Raw genomic sequence first — 11747 nt, 5'->3', positions numbered from 1 at the left:
TTTCTGCATAAACCAACAAAACTCACAACTAAATCCTAATCCTCTCTCAGTCTCGAAATGGTGCCACATCTTTCCAGGATGAGTCAGAAGAGAAAAAAAAGCAAGAAAACTCTCCCTTTAGCACCTCATCTCCCTATGACCTGATTACAGGCATTTTGCAATCAACAGGGACCTCCCACTGTTTCTATTGGATTTAGGAGAAAGAGAAGACCTTTCTCTTGGGAGAGAAAGAGTTAAATATAGCAGGTAAAATGTGGAGGAAGCAGGTGGAAAGTCTTTCTCGGAATGTGCTTGTGATAGAAGAAAATATCAAGGAAGGAATAATTCGAGAATATTAGCCTGAAACATAAGTATGATTCTACTGCTAATCACTCCATCTATCCCTGAAACTGCTGTCTTTTACTTAAATGAGGGTGATAAGACTGTCCTTTATAAAAAGGGCAATCTTGAAAATAAATATCAGTAACAAAGATATAGGGAGTTATTTTCTCACCGTCTCATAACACAGAATCAGAAAACAAATACATCTCAATGCCATTAGGAAGAATAAAATCCAACCCTGAGAAAACTGTACTTTTTTTACTCAGCTTATAATTGGACTTAGCCATTAATTTCTCATGGAAGCCAAGAACTTGACAAGGTACAAAAAGGAACTGGATAAATATGCAGACTATGAAAATTATCTATAGAATTATTAATTTTGAGGAACAAAATTAATAATTCTATAGATAATTTGGAAAATATATTAAATTTCATGCTTCATATATTTGGCAACTATAAACTGAGCAGCTTAAACTGACAAAGAATTAATTTGTCAGAATTAATTAACAAAGGTTAATTTGGTCTCTTCAACTAAATAGTTAACTCTAGTGTTGTGGAAATAAAGGAACTTCTGAAAGTAGAACAAAATTTGAATCTTTGGCAATAACTAGCATGAAGAAACTTCCAGTTAAGAGATGTTACACAAATCATTACACATTGTACACATTGCAGTTCTTACTGGCTGTCAGTCTGCCCTGTACTTTTATTAAGTTGATCTTAGCTTGTACAACACCCCCAGGAACCAGATGAACCCTATATCTAGTACACCCTGGTAATTTCAGGACTCAGCAGCCTCTTTAAAGATGTATATATAAGTATTATTCAGTTGTTTACACACACAAATCTTAAAAAGGTGAAGGAATACAAGGCACCACTCAGCAAAGCAGGTCAGAGTTGAGGGTGTGGTTGCAGGTAGGTGGGAGAACACTGAACATCTTTCATTACCAGATTCCTGCAGCATGGTACTGGTCTTCATTTTTCAGACCTGTCAGGTTCCCTCAGGTCCACATGAAGGAGATGTTGTAAAACACAGAGATTCCTAGTCTGGTGCAAAACCACTGAGTAATGATTGCCTGGCTTTTTGACATGGGGAGTTGTGATGAGCCACAGCAGAGCTGGCTGAGCACTGGTTGTTTTAGCAGGTATTGTGCCTTGCTCTGACCTGTCACTGGGTTCAATGCCCAGGAACAGAACTGGGAGGCAACCACAAAGTCAATATTTTGTTTTCTCTAAAGGAAGAAAAGAAGTGAGGAAACTCAGAACCAAACACTCTGCATTGTGTCTTCCACCTATCTTCATGCTTACTAGATGCAAATATTTGGGAATGAAACATGGGAACTATTAAAGGAGAGGCAATGATTGAGAGAAGAAGTTTGATTTCTTGTGAAACTCCCTTTAGAAGAAAAGTAGCTAGAACTAGTTTAATGTTTCATACAGTCATTAACTTCTTTAAAGAGAATCTGCTGGAACAAAGATGCAGCTATTCCAGAGCCTGGCTGAGCATTGTCATTGCATTTAAAACCAAAGTGTGCTTTTAACTTTGCAGCCTGTGATGAAAGAAAGTTGTTGCATCAGTGGGAGTTCCCAGCAATACTCAGTTTCCCAGAGAAGAACTTGCCTTGGGTAATCTCACAGAAAAAGAAAGTGCAATGTGACGGGGTGCCAAGGGCAGTGACAAGCTCATGGCACAAAGTAAGAATCAACTGGGTCCATTGTCTCCAGGAGCCCAAGTGACAAAAAGCATCTTTCAAGAAGCCAGAATTCTCTTGTCCTGCTGGAAAACCAGTTTTGGCCTGTTTTGCTGCTTATTTTAGCTTTGGTCAGAGATGTGAAAAAGCATGGGGTGGTGCTCACTCTTCCTGTGCACCCTCCTGGCAGTTTTTGTGGCAGGGTTTCATTTCACCATGAACACTCCCCAAGGGACAGACACACCGTTCATGGATGCTGGGAATTGCTTGGGACAAGAAATGCCTTGGAAGCAGCCAATGGTGTGTGTGGAAGCAGCCAATGGTGTGTGTGTGTGTGTATCCATTTAAACAAGAATTAAATATCAGAGCATCAAGAAGGCCATTCCCATTTTGTCTTTGATTTGGACTTTGGAGGTATTCTTATAAAAATGAAATTTCTGCAGCATGCTTTCTGAAAGCATCAAAATGTGCTGTGGGATGAAGATATTGCCTTATTTACTCCAGACTCACCTTAACCTTGCCCCAATTCTACACAGTCCTTTTGTATTTTGTTGTTAGAGATGCTAAGCCATTAGTGTGACTATCCTGTTGTACTAACCGGAAATTAATAAATTAAATGTTTATGAATTTGGCTGCACTTCCTTGCTCCTTGAATGTGGACAGTTCAATACAATTTCTAACCTGCACATGCTTGCAGCCTGGGGGCTGTGAGTCATGTTTGCTTTAAAAGAGACTGTACTCCCAGACTGTCACTCACCTGGTTTATTAGAAACAGAGCACTTCAAGAATTATTCTGCCACCTCCTTGCCTCTAAATTTAGCTGGTGTGCGTGGGTCTTAAGCAATTTAGCTAGTCTGAGAAAAGGTCTCATTCCAAATAATCAATTAAAAATCCATCATTTTAAGAACTATGCAGGCCTCAGGCCAAATGCATCTTGGATGTAATACCTTTGACTGTTTAATTACAGCTGCAGATCTTAACTCAGAATGAAATTTCTCGGCACTACCCAGTAGCAAGTCCCGTTCCAAAGAGTGCACTATTTAAGCAGGCATGATGGACAAAGAGCAGCAGCAGAAAATCATCATTATTCCCTGCTTCACGGATGGGAAACTGAAAGACAGATTCAATGATCTGCCAAGGGTCACATAGGAAAAGGACTAATTCATAAATCCCACTACAAGGTCTTAAACCATGAGATTTCCTCTCATTCTTTAATCAATAATAAAACACCACAGATGTCTAAGAATCTAATATCTGCCAAACTGTTCCAAGGTCTATAGGCATGATACAATTAATTTCCATTAAGAGCAATGTGATGTGAGGGCACTCTGTACTGACCAGAAAAGTAGGCCTTGCAGACTTTGCAGTTTTTAAATACTGTTTTAATAGACAATATAAAAATCAGGGATAGTCTCATTAAAATAAAAATATGGGGAAACGGTTGCCAAACCTTTGACCTGAGTCAAAACCAAAGGAACCGATTTAGGAAGTAAACCAATGTTTTATAAGAAATCAGGTCTAGAAAAAGCAGTCTTTAAGTGAAAATATTGATAATGGATTTTTCCTTTCTGAATAAGGATTGTTTCTCAGTGTTGCTTGTGTTGTTGTTTGACCTTTAGGGTTGTACTCAGCCACATTTTTAACTCCTTCCCCCTGCTACTATCACAAAGGATTACCAAGAGACATTCTCAGAGATTCACCAGCCTGAAGGACTCAAATTTCGGGAAAAACACTGAATATCAAAGAACTTGCAACACGATCACAAGCATCAGCAATGCTGAGTTGCATGAGACAACAGCTGCAGGTTACAGGGAAGAAGTTGAGCACTGTTGGAAAAGTTCACCTCACTCAGCCCCCATAAGGCCAATACAGGGAGCTGCCATAAATACCTCAACTCCTTCCATCCAAATCCCTCTGAAGCTTCTTTCATGTATTCCCACAAATGTTATGGTCATGTCTAAATTTTGTGCAAATGCACATTACTGACATTACTGCAAGTGCACAGTTAAGCATATATATCCATTTTTAGGTCTTGTGACAAGTTTGACTTTTATTGTATGCTTTTGAAGCATGTAGCTAAACTGGAACCTGTCACTACTGCTCCACTTAAAAAAATTAAAAAGTACTCATAATATTTTAATATAGCATGCTACACTTAGAGCATTGATATTGCCAAGAAAAAATAGAGAAATTAAACTTGTTTCTTTACAACTGGTCTTAAACCTCCAACATCCCTAGCATGTAAATCAAACTGACAAAATGTTAACAAAACCTTTGGCTAGCAGATTTTAACCACCATTCTGGAGAAATGTAGAAATTCTGGTTTAACCATTCTTTCTGCAGAAAGACATCACAATACAAGACAGTACAATACAATACAATACAATACAATACAATACTATACTATACTATTTGCCTTCCTTGCACTGTTACACAATGAACTTTGATTCTCTAAGAAATTTGCACAGGGAACCACCCACTGTTCTTTGTTAAAATTATTGCACCAAAGTGCAGAATTAAAAACTTGAGTTCACTGCTTTATCAGAGGTGCCAAATTTACTGGCTGACATGGACTAACTAGCTGGAAACTTTGGCCCATCAGTGTTTATTCTGATAAGTTATCACCAGCTGTTCTAGGGTAAAGTTCTTAGGAAACAGATGCCCTTGCTGCTGCTTTCTGCACTTGTGAGAGCTGAGCTGCAGATAGGCCCTACTCATTCAAAATCTACTCTTCTTCATCAACAGGAAAATTCAGGTTTAAAGGAGGTGCCATTACTTGTGACTGCTGTTATTTTTCAAAACAGTGAGAATGAGTGAAATCCTTGTGTGTCACTTAAGCGGATGCAAGCCATGTCCCAAAAATTAGGAAAAAAAGTTGTTGGGTTCCATAGGATTGTGTCTGTTGCAGTGGAAGAGACAAACCAACTACATTTATTTCTGCAAGAATAGTAGTCAAAAAACTTGAATTCAAGTCAGTATAGCTCATTAAGTAATATTTTAGGTGCTTCTGAACATATTGTAAAAGGTCTTGAAACTTTGTAGGTGGCTTGTTTATTCAATAAAATTTAGTGAAGGAAGGAAACTCGCACTGATCCTCATGGCATTAATGGAAAGTCCACAGATTTTAACAGCACCTTCTATGGAAGGCCAACAGCAGAAAGACTGAATTCAGGTAAATCAGGCCACTCTAATGTGCCCTTGACCTCCCTTATGTAGCATTAATATCAATTTATCTGCCTTGTCAAGGGGAGAGCAGAGGGAATACTGAGAGCTAAGAATGAGTGCTAAGAGTCCCTGAACTGGTTTCAAAAGTAGAGAGGGCACAGTTTCAGGGAGGCTTTTCAGAGGCTAAAAATGAGATGGTGCACCTGAAATTTCAGAATTAAATGACTGAATTAACTTCATGAAAGTTTTAAAGAAAACGTGAATGAAATGTATTGGTGAAAATATACAAAAGCTAAGAATATCAGGCTAGAATTTGCCCTTGGCTTGGAAGGTTATGCAGGGCAGCTAAAAGGGCTCATTTATGCCTCTGACCAGCTCTTTGTTTTGGCTGCTCTGGACTGGGAAGGCAATGAATAGTCTGAGGGTGTCATGCAGTGCAATATTAACAGCTGGAAAAAAAATGGTAAATGGATGGAAAAACTCTACACTTCCAAACCAAGGATAATCACTTAACTCTGTTAAAAGTTAATTCAATATGTTATAAAGTTCAGGGATAAATCCTGCAGTCTTGCCAGGAGGAACAGTCAGTTCCACTGCAAGGAAAAGACAGAATTTGGCTTCCATCCTTCATCTGAAGCTTCATCTTTGAAAGGCTTCTCTGACCTCCTCTTGTAGAGCATTCAGGTCAGTCCTGAGGTAAGAGTCCAGGCTGTGATCTACTTACTCTGGGATAGTTTTGCCAGGACAGTATGGCATGCACTGGGAGGAGGTGGCATGTCAGAGATCTTTGCTTTGATCTTTTCTGAGGATACAGTCAAACACATTTCTCCAGCTCTCTTCAACCTGTAATACCATGAAAGTCCTTGACTCTGCTTCCCAAGAAAGTTATTTTTCTTGTATTAAGACAGTTAATGCTACCATTGGAGACCAACATTGCCTTTTGCAAACAGGCACCCGTGTGGAAATTAGGAAAGGCTGAAAAGCACCAACAGTTCAATCCTAAAATCTTGGTGCAGCGACCAGGGTGGGAAGCCAATCTTCCAAAGAAAGTGGAAAAATCCTGCTGTTCTTAAAGTGGGAAGATGCTCCCTTTTCTTTTATGAGTCCTTTCTCATTGCTGGACAGCTCCTGCACTCATTCTGTACATATGCATATGTTGATGATTCACTAGAGCTGCTGTCAAGGACACATCTTCCCCTCAGCTTCAGTACACCCAAATATATAGTAAATGCCTTCTCCCATAGGAAACTGTCTCATTCCTGCTGGAAGAAGGAAAGGTTACTGCTGTGCCATCCCTCCCATGTGAGGAGGCACAGACTGGGCTTTTCATGGCTCAGAAAAGCAGTTTTGCACCACAAGGAAGCGACCTGCCTCAGATCTGTAACATCTCAATTTGTGAGGACTTCCCTCCAATTCTCAGTTCAACACTCCTTGTCAGACTGCTGCAGATGGGAATATAAAAGGGCTGAATTCAAGGTCTTTCCCTGCTGCATGGTAAAAAGAGGCTCTGTTCCTCCTGCTTGCCTTCACCCCAGGGAAGGCCCTGCAGAAGGGCACAAGGAAGCATTTCAGAGCTCCTGTGTGCAGTGCACACAGGTAAGAAAAACCTGGCCTAAGCGTGAAAAGACAGATTATAGCAAGGAAAAAACAACAACCCAACAAAAACTTGCACAGCTCCCAGAATTATGTTATTGAGGATGCTATTTGTCATCTGCTGTATAACAGAGCACACATTTTGAAACAGGCTGGCAATTCCATTTCATTCACTCTTCTCTTTCCTATTCCACAAGTGTCATTGAAGGTAAGGAGCAAAGTCACCCTCTTCATGAATTTCTCATACTGAAATGCTCTCCTGAGGATTGTTATCCTGCTGCTATGTGATCTAGTCTGGAAGGCTGCATGTACCAAATTAAAGAGGAGTCTATGAATCAAAGCTGAGAGACTTGGTGCTGAGATATTTAATGAGCACAAGAGCACATGAGGCCCAGTCCTGCTCCCACAGAAATGAGCAGCAAGGGTCTGATTCTGATTTTGCTGATCCAGCTATAAATCAAGAGCAACTTCACTGAAGTACACAGGAGTAAAAAGTGAACAAGCAGTCTTTCAGCCACTAAATTCCCAACATATCATACACTGTATTTTGTACAAAACAGTGTCACAGCTTGACTTCCCCTGCATGGCCATCCTGGGACAAAATGGTGAGGATATATTCAAAGTGTGTCTTAAGAAAAAAACAGTTATGATCCAGCAGAGGAGTGGGCTAGCAGAGCCCACTGAGCCCCCACCAACTGCCCAGATGAATTAAAAAGAAACAGGGAGCTTCTTGGAGTCTAAACTAAGCAAGGGTACTTCTCTTCCCCTGCTGTACTTCAGATCCTCCTGAGTCCTGAGCTGGAGGCAGATTTTGATGACCAGATACCTGTTAAGAGATTCAATAAAATTTTATGTGTTTGTGAGCACTCTTTATTCAAGCAATATTGACAGTGCAGCTGAAAATCCCTCTTTATTTTGAGACAAAACAACAGAGAGCATCAAGCTAAGCCACAATGTGTTGCAGCAGCCAAAAGATTTTCACCAGGACCAGTTAGAATTGCAATGGCAAAAGGAAATTAATTACTTGCAGCACAGTCTAACAGAGAAACACTGGTTATATTGGCTTGGAGGGGGAAAAATATAATTGGAATTTTTGTTAAGGCATGGTATTCATCAGAATAGCAAGGCTGAAGCTTTGAGAAAGAAAATTGCCCATATTCACCAGAGGAATGTATGATTTTGTGATGTTCTTCATAAACAGGATTGTACCAAAGAAGATCATCACTACTGAAGAGAATAATTGCACCCCTATCTTATCATCTTTTTATCTTTTTAATGAGAATTGCCTGACAAAGAACCATGCACTGGGTCACAACACTGCCCAGAGAGGATTTGTGTTTGAGTAGTGACTGAGTATGCATTTATAGCCTATTATTACTGGGCATTATAAGGGCCACTAAATGAAAAATGGTCCCTGTCCCAATTAACTTTTAAATCAATTACACAACTCCTTTTTTTCTACAAGCTAAAGCATGGAGTAAGACACAGACTCTCGTCTTGCTGCTGTGGCTTGTTTGTTTTTATTTCCCATCCCAGGGCCTTAGGGAGTGTTTCTGCTAAGTATTTCTGCAGCTGTTCAAAAGCTATCTTACTGCACAATACAGTATCTGAGTAATTGTCTCGGGTGACTGTTAAAGTCTGCTGCTGCCCCATAAAACCATGAGGAGTAATCTTGCACCATGGCAGAAAATATCCAAGAGCCAACCCTGCAGAGTGTCATTTCTGTTAGGAGACAGCAACTGAGTGGAGATTCAGAAAGGCAGAGGGAGCACAGGGAAGGTTCTGGACCTTAAATTGTTTTTTTCCTTGCTGACTAAGCAAAGCTGCTGTTTGTTAAATATTGAATTGTCTGTATTCATCCCTGGCCAACTGAAGTCAATGGAGACATGGAGGAGGACTTTAACCTGTTACACATGGAATGTTTGTCTTCCCCTTTGCCTCTCTTTCTCTCCTTAAAGACTTTTATACACTGCACTAAAGTAAGCACTTTACAGCCTAATGTATGCTAATACAGTTTCATTGTGGTTGGTTGGGCTTTTGGGAATAAAATGAGCTGGTCCCAAATAATTTTGCTGACTCTAAACCTGGCTCTGTACAGAAAGCTGGAGGAGGGGAGATTACCAATAAAAATAGCTGTGCTACCTGGGGAAGCTCTACATACTGCAAAGGTACTGTTAGAGTAAGCCCTATAATTGCAGATAATTGATTTTTCAAAACAGTGACATTTGCCTCACACTGACTACACAGCCTGCCTCAACCCTTATGTAGGAACAACTCACACACAAATGTGACTCCTAGGCAAGCACCCTCTAGGCACTCTGTTCTAACTTTGCAAGATCTACTCACTTTGCATTCACTACACAGCTCCTTTCAATCTGGGAGCTGGACACAGCTGAAAGCAGAAATCTCCTGCCTTCCTTTCCTGCAGGATGAAAACACACACCCCAAATTTGGGGGGCGTATTTCTTCCCCCCACATCCTCTGATGCAGAACTTCCACTGAATCCCGTGTGCAGTCCACCAAATAGTGATACCTGCCTGTTGGAAGGACAACTGATTGCTACTGATCAGTATTTTGCTTACATGGAACATTTAATTTTTTCAGAGAGTTACTCCTCAAAAATAACCATCTGGGCAATAACTTAGCCTATTGACATTCAACTGTGATACAAATCCAGTCAAGTCTAACAGAAACCAAAGGTTCACACTATCCTAGAATGGCACAGAAACCTCATGAGAAAATGAGCTTGCTTCAATCCACAGGGCCCAGCTCTCACTGCCTTACATAAACAGGTACATCATAGGTACATCTACACAAGTAGTACAATGTAGAATCTGGGAGAGCTTCAGAAACTTTACCAATTTATCTATAGACATACAAGGTCTGTCTGTTTACAGGTATTTCCAGTACAGTAATTTCACTACTATAAGGCGCACCCTTTTGACTAAAATTTTCCCCCGAACCCGGAAGTGCGCCTTATAGTCCGGTGCGCCTTATCTGATGGACTAAGTTCGGAAATTTGCAAACCCGGAAGTGAGAGCTGCAAGCCGCGGGGCAAGCCGGCAGGGCCGCGGCTGCTGGGTGGAGGCGGGGACACGGGGCTGCAGCTGCCGGGTGGAGGCGGGGCCGAAGGGCCGGGACTGCTGGGTGCCCATGGGGCCAGGACTGCCGGCTGCCTGCGGGGCCGGGGCTGTTGACTGGAGGCGGGGCCGCGGGACCAGGGCCGCTGGGTGGAGGCGAGGCTGGGGCTGCTGGGTGCCTTCGGGACCGGGGCTTCCGGGTGCCTGCAGGGCCGCGGGACCGGGGCTTCCAGGTGCCTGCGGGACCGGGGCTCCTGGGTGCCTGCCCGACCGGGGCTGCTGGGTGCCTGCGGGGCCGCACACCGGGGCTGCTGGGTGCCTGCCTGACCGGGGCTGCTGGGTGCCCGCGGGGCCACGGGACAGGGGCTGCTGGGTGCCTGCAGAACCGGGGCTTCCGGGTGCCTGCGGGACCGGGGCTTCCAGATGCCTGCGGGGCCACGGGACCGAGGCTGCTGGGTGCCCGCAGGGCCGCGAGACCGAGGCTTCCAGGTGCCCGTGGGACCGGGGCTTCCGGGTGCCCGCGGTGCCACGGGACACGGGCTGCTGGGTGGAGGCAAGGCCAGGGCTTCCAGGTGCCCGCGGGGCTGGGGCCACTGGTTGTTCGCGGGACTGGGGCTGCTGGCTGGAGGCGGCGCTGGGCCTTCTGGATGCCTGCGGGAACGGGGCCACTGGGTGCCCGCGGGGCTGCGGCCGCTGGGTGCCTGCAGGACCCGGGCCGCTGGGTGACTGCGGGGCTGCGAGGCCGGGGTTCCTGGCTGGAGGCGGAGTCGGGGCTGCCGGGTGGAGGCGGGGCCTCGGCCAGCAAACATGCAGGGGAGCTGGGGGCGGAGCCTCGCTGCAAAAAAAAAAGTGCGCCCTATAGTCCGGTGCGCCTTATCTGATCTACAAAGTTGCAAATTTTGCCGACTCCTGGGGGTGCGCCTTATAGTCCGGTGCGCCTTATGGTCGTGAAATTACTGTAACTGTAAAGCTTTTGCTGGTTTGTTTAAAGAGACATCTTGTCTGCAGAGGTAAGTTAGAAACTTCTTGCTAGGTAATTTTTATCATCTCTGTCTTCTCAGTAGCTCACTCAAGCCTTCTGTGTGCAGTTGGAGTGTCACTGTGGCAAGAAATCTTCCAGTCTGGTCTCCAGCTTTATAATTTCCTTGTGTCTCTGGAGCAGAGAAGTAGTAAACCCCACTGGGCTCTTATATAAATGATCAAAACCTCCATGTCTTAAAAATAATTTTGCTCTCTGCACTCCGTCATTTCAATCTGTGAAGTGAAATTTGAAAAGCATTATGCTTTTATAGTGAATACTTTCTCCTTCTGCTACTTCAGTGTTATTTTAAAGGATCAGATTTTGTTCTGTGAGGTCTCTAATAATGTTTAACAAATAACCCTCTCATTGCATTAGTTTAAAAGAAAGTTACTATGGTGGCTGCAAAATCTGTTTTGTGGGCATATATCATCTTTCTTATATCCTCTAATGGTAATAATATCTTGCTTTCCCAACCAAAACAATTGTGCAGCTCAAATAGCATCACAAAAGCTGAGTGAAGCTTTCCCCTTCAGTTTAGCATGTGGCTTTAAACACATCACCTAAGCACACATGCATTACGGCCAGCTGCAAAGGTGGTTCTGTGCTGCAGACTTATCTTCAGAAACAACACGGCTGTTGCAGGATTCTTATGCAGTCAAAAAGGAATCAAGGCCAAAAAAAAAGGTATAGACCTACTAAAAAGGTTTTCCTATATGCCTGCCAATCCCTTCTGAGTTGTTCCTCAAGTGGGACATCAAGCTGGTAGGGCTCAGATTCCTGTGTTCTACTGTTTCTCATGATTGCTCTGCACCTGACTTTTGATCTGAAGATTTCAAAAGCTTTCGATGATAATGATCAGTAATGAGCTTTGTGGGGTCT

This window comes from Catharus ustulatus, chromosome 4 (genome assembly GCF_009819885.2).
Source record: "Catharus ustulatus isolate bCatUst1 chromosome 4, bCatUst1.pri.v2, whole genome shotgun sequence".
Taxonomy (NCBI): domain Eukaryota; kingdom Metazoa; phylum Chordata; class Aves; order Passeriformes; family Turdidae; genus Catharus; species Catharus ustulatus.
Note: the sequence above shows the minus strand (reverse complement) of the source record.